Source organism: Apis dorsata, unplaced genomic scaffold, assembly GCF_000469605.1.
Source record: "Apis dorsata unplaced genomic scaffold, Apis dorsata 1.3 scaffold_221, whole genome shotgun sequence".
Taxonomy (NCBI): Eukaryota; Metazoa; Arthropoda; class Insecta; order Hymenoptera; family Apidae; genus Apis; species Apis dorsata.
In genome coordinates this window covers 82,407-90,050 of record NW_006263503.1, presented here as the reverse complement: position 1 = coordinate 90,050, position 7,644 = coordinate 82,407, and positions in this window count along the sequence as shown.

Genomic DNA, 7,644 nt, shown 5'->3' with positions numbered 1-7,644 from the left:
AAAAAAAAAAAAAAAAAAAAAAAAAAAAAAAAAAAAATGTAAAAAAAAAAGAAAAAGAAACAAAAAAGACAAATATGTTATTCCGCGACGGTCTCGTCTAGCCGAGAAATTTTGGTCGACGAGCTGTTTCTTCCATTTCACGAACGACGAAAAGAGCCCATTAATTATTCTATAATATAATATTTCACGTGTGTTTATATCGTTTATTTTAATAAAAAAACAAAAAAAAAATTAAATTATATAGTTCGATCAGTATAGTTAGTCTATTTTTATTTTTTTAATTTGCGCTACCTCTTCGATTGCGATTCTCGCGCGTTAAAATCGTTTAAATCGATTCTATTTTATTAGCCTATTCGTCGTTCGCGAAATCACATATTATTTAATCTTTTTATCGTTGAGACGTTTTTCCAAGTGTCTCAAAGTTATTCTCTTTATATAGTATTTAATATATTAACGAATTCTTTGTTCCAACGCACATTTTCACGCGTTAGTCCATCATCTCCTCGAGCATGAACGTAATATATCGAACGAATGGCGATTGTATCTTCTGTGTCTGAAACTCGATGGGATTTGAAGTTTACACGACGAGGTAGTTCGGAATTTTACCACAATAACATCGTTCGTGCTTAGATCGGAGAACATATCAAGTTTAAAGATTTTAAGAAGTAAGACAAAAAGGAAAAGAGATATTGAATTTATAATAGAATTACCAGGATTTATTTGTACCAGGAAATCTAGTTATATGGTAATCCGATGAAGAAACCGTGAAATATATATTTATGCGTGTGAAGATGCCCGAAAGAAACCGAAGAAACACAATGAAAGGGAGGAAAATAAATGTTTCTTCGACACCGGTTCTATTACTATTTTTATAACAATGATAGATATCGTTGTCCTCGTAACAATAGCACATAACCTGGTTTCGCGATTAGATAACATTCCAGAGTTTGTAACTTTCTTCGTCCACGAACGTTCCTTTTGTTCCTTTTTCTTTTCTTTTTTATCGTGTTTTTACTCTCGAAAAGTTTCTTTCTTTATTTATTTATTCACATCATTGTTCTACCATTTCTGGATAGTCACGATAGTTGCAACGTCGCAAAAGCGTTAATAAACGCATAAAGATATCAACGTCGCAATTACACGAATTATACGAAACGACGAAAGATATTGTAACGATTGTTTGGAACGTATTCAAGGATCGTATATAAATAACTCATTCGTATTTTTATTCAAATATTACACGATTACACGATTAAAGTGAAAAAATGATCGAGGAATATTTTTGAAGGAATAGTTTTTTTGAGTAATGATATTCCCAATTGATTTTCACCGAACATGCTCGAGGAGGGAAGTAAAACGCGTTCAATCAATTATTCCTAACCGCGATTTTACGGTTCGTGCCAGCCGAGAGACGAGAAAGCTGAAAGGGGAAGGAGAAATATCCATTTTTTTTTTCTCGCTTTTCTAACTCGGAATTTCAGTGCACCGTCATCATCATATTTCCCGAATCATTCCGCCATCGACCCTCTTCTTCTCGCTGTTTCTTCCATTCGCATGAGAAAAAGAAAATTATATCCCTCCATGTACTTACATCTTCGCTTACATTTGACCCTTTGAAGCGTTACGAGTATTTTTTTTTTTATGCTTAATTTCATTTTTTTTCTTCTTATTATATTATTGTTTTTCTCTCGAACAATTTGTATCAATGTGCTTTTACTTTGATATGATCTAATCTGTATGTGTGTATTTTTGTATTAAAAGAGATATTAAAAGAAAAAAAAAGATTTAAAGATAGATTTAAATTTGGACGTAATTTTTTATGATAAAAAGAAAAAGTCATATTTGTATGTTATCATATTTTATAATTTAATTTGTTATATATCGAAGAACGATAATTCCTAATGATAAAAAAAAAAGAGAAACGCGTTATATATATCTTGCTCTAAAATGATATTTATTATAATATTTATTAAAATTTACAAAATTGTTACAAAATGCATCATAAAGTCGCAAATTTATCTCACACCTCTGCTTGGATCGATCCAATAATAATCGAATCAAATTCATACGCAAGAGAATTGAGGAAATTATTCGCGCTTCAAAGGGTTCAAATGTAATATTCGCGCTCTCTATTCATCCGCCAATTGTGGGCCTAATTCACGAGGAGGCAAGAACGCATACATATTTGCGCACAGTGAACACTAAGAGGCGTGCGAGAGGCGTGTATGTGAAATACGAAAGAGAGAAAGAGAAAGAGAGAGAGAGAGAAAGAGAAATAGGTAGGCGATTCTTTTTTGTCATCTAGTCAACGAACTTTCTTAAGCAAGCTTGAGAAACTTGTGATAACCGTGGATTCAATTTTTTTTTTTTTCTTTTTTTGCGTTTAGAGGAATGCTTAGCGATTTTTGTGCGATTTAAAATTTGCCGATCGAATATTTTTCCCTTCCGATTATTGGATTTTCGATTTTTGTTAATTTTAAATCGTACGATTGATAAATGTCACGGTATGTTTTCTATTAGTCATTCCTTTCGTGACATTCCTTTCGTGTAAATTGCATGGATACGCATGGAATCGTTAATGAAATTAATAATAATATTAAAAATAATTGAATTTATACACGAATGTTTTTCTTTTTATTTTTTTTTTCAAAAAATTTATAAACGTTTAATTTAAGTAAATGGTGTATCCATCCAATTTTATCTTTTACAATTACATTGAGTCGTGTTGAAGGGTCGGTTGTCGAGAGAGTCGACAAAATGGTAACAGAAGTGATGAAACAATCGTCAAGGGATCCGTCGTAACAGATATATAACGCGATTGTATACGTAATTTAAAATGGTCGACCACAACCACGAACAGCCGACGCTTCGAACGAAAACACTATTCGCATTTTACAACGTCGTCTTTTTCTACTCTTCCAATTTTGTACTTCCAATAGGTGTGTAAAAAGCAAAAAAAATTGTTTCTTCGACTTTTAAAACCATTTTCCATTTTCACCAATTGAAATGAAAAAAAAAAAAAAAAAAGGAAAAAAAATTGCTATTTCGAACTCGTTTAAATATTGCTCGCTCGCTCGCTCGCTCGCTCGCTCATTTCTATTTCGACTCGTTTCTTTCGGGAATGCGGGCACGCAAAGGACACACGAGCGATCACGTACATTCACGCGCATATTCATTATATTATCTTCACGTGCACGCACTTTCGAGTTTGCATGCTCCAATTTCTTCGTGTTATATGAATCTTTATTAAAGTGTTTTAGCCGTTAAGGGGGAGAGGAGAGACGGTCGAGAGGGGAGACACAGAGAACAAACACGTAGAAAGAAAGAAAGAAAATGGAGGGAGAGACCAGGATGAATTCGATTTTTTCACACATATATTTTTCGCGAATATTATATCCTCTCTGGACGAGTGTTCCTCGATATATATTTATTTAAAAAAAAAAAAATTCCTTTTACTCGCTGCCTTTGGATAAATATTATTATATCGTGTCGTCGTTTCAAGACCGATCGATATTTAGAAGTGTACGAGGAGAAGGAAGGTCGAAGTACAATTTAATACGTTTTTTATTTTACCTTTTTTCGTAACTGCAATTATTTTCATCGAGGTGGAGAAACAGTCGTGCAACACTGATCCAGATGAAAGATATAGATCAACACACATATACACACACACACACACACACAAACGTCTGTTATTATTTCCTAAACGATAGGAAACGAACGAACAACATTAAATTTAAGATATTTAGATAGAATTCGAAAACGGAATTGTGATTCGATCGGCGTATCAATCGATTAGATGCGATTCTCGAAGAACGAAATTGAAATCATATGTATGAGGCAAAGAAAGTCCGGACCAAGTCCAGATCGGGTGATCTCGATCGTACAAAAAGAATTAAAAGATAAAAAAAAAAAAAAAAGGAAAAAAGGAAAAAAAACTAAAAAAAAAAAAAAAAAAAACAAAATTATAAATATATATAAAAAAAAAAAAAAAAAAAAAAAAGGAAAAAAGGAAAAGAAACTAAAATAAGAAAAAATATAAACATAATTATCAATATATATTAAAAAAAAGAAATATATATACATATATGTATATATGTATATGACTGTTGTTTAGATCGAATTCTGGAACTTGGTCGGCGTTCTCGGTGTTCCGACAAAATGTACTTATGACAAAAGGTGATAAGAGTCGTTATTATATTCATAAAATTAAAAATAAAGCAAGCTTTTAATATCCAAAACGATTTATTTTCGTTTATTTATTGGAAAAGGATATCAATATGAATTGCAATGCATATAATGTCGAAAAATTTTCAAAGAGTACTTTATCGATATAAGAAGAATTCTGTTTCACCTTAGCGAATGTCCTAGACCTTGTGCGAACAGTGAAAGTCAAAGTCGAGATAAACTTCGTGATGTTATCGAAGAAGCATCCATTTAATTATCTAAGAACGAATTATCTTCGTTCTTGGAGATTATTTAAATGTGATTTATTCATTTTTTTACGATAAATAAATTTAAAATACAATAGTAAAGTACATAAGAAAAGTCGATTAGCTTGATTTTTGAGTAATTCACTTATTATTATAATATTAAAAAAATATTAATACTATGCAAAAAGTCGCATAAATAATAAATTATAGAGATTTTCATGTTAAGTAACATTATATAATCAAGTTATTCAATTCACGATTATTCAACTTCTAAGAGTATCTTTAAAACGACAAATTTTATATTTTTAGCAATCAATGGATCAAGCATCGAAAGAAACTTTCACGCCAGGAAGAAATATTTCGTAAACGCCAGAACTTGAATACAGTTTTTGTTATACGTTTTCGAATGTTACGAATCTATTCAACCTATTCATACGTACCAATGGAAAGTTATGAGTGCGAACCGGAACTGGTCGATCCAGTTTTCACAATTTAAGCCGGAGAACACATCGCGACAAATCGGTTTGCTTCCCTTTCCATCTGACCTCGTAATCGTAATTTTCTAAATTATTTACTTTCCAGTAATGTTTCGATGTTCTATTTTCCTTGATTGCATTCTATTAATTCTATTTTTCGTATTTAATCTATATTATTACATATGTATATGTTTATGTACAATTTTAAAAATTTTTTATTATAATTTAAATATGTAATGCAGTCAAATATAGATAAGGAGAGCAAATGATAGAAGAAGGATAGAGATAGAGTAAAAGTATTGAAATCAGCGCCATCTTCAGTGTGCCGCAAATGAAACTCGGAAAGAAAGGATAGAAAATAATAAGAGAAGGACAGATATACGGTAAGAATTGATCATTAGCGCCATCTCTGAGAAGTTTTAGAAAGATTGTTCTCTAAATACATATCATTAATCATCGAGAGATGGCGCTAGCGGTCATTTCTTATTCTATCTTCATCCTTCTCTTATTATTTTCTATCCTTTTTTGTGAGTTTCATTTGCGGCACTCTGAAGATGGCGCTGATTTCAATATTTTTATCTATCTCTATCCTTTTCTCATTACTTATTCTCCTTGTCTTATATTTGCGATGCAAAATATGCGCGCTTAAGAGATGGCTCTAATATGTGATTTATTTTATTACTTTTTCATCTGATTAAAAATTAAAAATCTTGACATAATCAATTCGAATCAATTTTTATATATAAATATGTAAAGCATAATTGGAGATGTAATTTAAATTAATTACAATTAAAAATGACAGTAAAAAAATAGTAAAAGAATTGTACAATTGGCATTTATTGCTGAAATATAATCTTTATTTCTGTATGTATCGTGAAATGTCAAGTTATATGGATCAAGACCTTTCTCACGAAAAATATTTATCGATTAATATGTGCAATTTATTTTAATATAATATATGTATGCAATGAAAACACACACATACACACACACAATATTTTTATTAATTTTTAATCAAATCGAATCAATGATATTACTCGTACGATACACGTGAGAAGAAACAAAGAATGTTCGTTCATTCGTAAAAATCGACCTGACACGCGACATTTGAAATTTACTGGGCGCGAAAGTTTAATGAAAGCCATGAATCGGCCAACAATAGAAATCATAAAATCTTGGATGCTCAGAATTCTTCACGAACTTTCCGCAAACAGGGATCCACGCGTGTAATGGAATGCTAATCGAACAAAATTCCACATCACTTTTCACCCATCGCTTCGCCTACGCAAGAACAAACGACAATTCAAAAATCAACATCGTTAAAAAAAAAAATGGATTCTCGATCCCATAATAAACGCTCGAAACAATTTTATACTGAAATTCTGTTTTCTTTTTCGTTTCCACGTAAAAGATGAGATGACACGTGTAGAAATGTTAAAAAAAAAAAAAAAAAAAAAAAAAATATTGATAAAAATCTCGTTTAAAACTCATAATTTATCGTTACATATATCTCATATTCCCTCATATTCCGTTTTTAATTGCCGTTTGTTCCCGTTTTCAATTACACGTTGAACGGGCGCGTGACGTAACGCGAATTAAAATTCCAAGTCGAAGGTTCCACGGTTACGTGATCCACTTTTTCACGCGCATCGCACGAATTTCGTTAGCCGAACTACTCGTGTAAACTCTGGTTACGGGAGGGGGAAGGGGGGAGGAGGGGAGGGACACGGGTAACGGAGAGTGGATCGATTCCATTAGAGGAGAAGTTTAAAGTTTAGCATTGTTACACGACTGACCTTTATAGGCAGCCGAGGGTTCCGCCCGTTCAAGCTTCTCACGAAAATTTCTTTCTGCGTTGCGTTTCTTTAATTCGATAGAACGTATATACTATAAGCCTGATCATCAGGCAATTTTCATTTCTTCGATAACGATTAACAGCACTTTAATAAACTGTCTGTCTAATCTTTGGAAGAAAAACTTCCTCTGAGAGTGTTTTAAATGATTTATTAACGATGTATATGTGATAATAACACGAAATGATCGAAGGATATCGCGTAGATAAATTATTGTGTACTTTCCATTACATGTCGGATGATTGCGTGCAAGAAGTTGTCGTGTCGCTGTAATTTTTGAGCTGGCCGGCGAAAGATAGTAAATAAATACGTGAAAGGTGTCTTATACGTTTGAAAGTGGATCAATTTTTGTAATCGCTCGAATACAAGAAGAGGTAAGTATTTATTATTCTCAAAAAAAAAAAAAAAAAAAAAAAAAAAAAAAATGTATATTTGAATAATAAAAAAAATATTAAAGATAAATTTGTGTAATTTGTTGCTTGATAAATTAATAAATTAATCATTACGAGTTTACTCGTTAGATTGGTCATACTCGAAAGATCACGGTGCTGCAAAGATGCTCATTGAGCACGAGGAAGGTTTGTTTACCCTGACCTACTTCCGGTCAAGTTCATTGCTCATCCACGCCACGTTGTCCTCACCTTGCACGCGTATACCGATCTCCTCTCTTCCCGATTCCTTCTCTGCGCTCATCTGTTCGCGTTCCATCTTCCACACCTACGATAGGGAAGAAACAACGATCGTGGTAACCCCGTTCCCCCGATACATCGTGTTTCGATAGTGGAAAAAAAGACGAGGCAAAAGTGGAACGTCTCTTTTTCACCATTTAACAAATATACGCCTACGTTGTTCGCGCGATGGAAACTGGACGCGTTTTGAAAA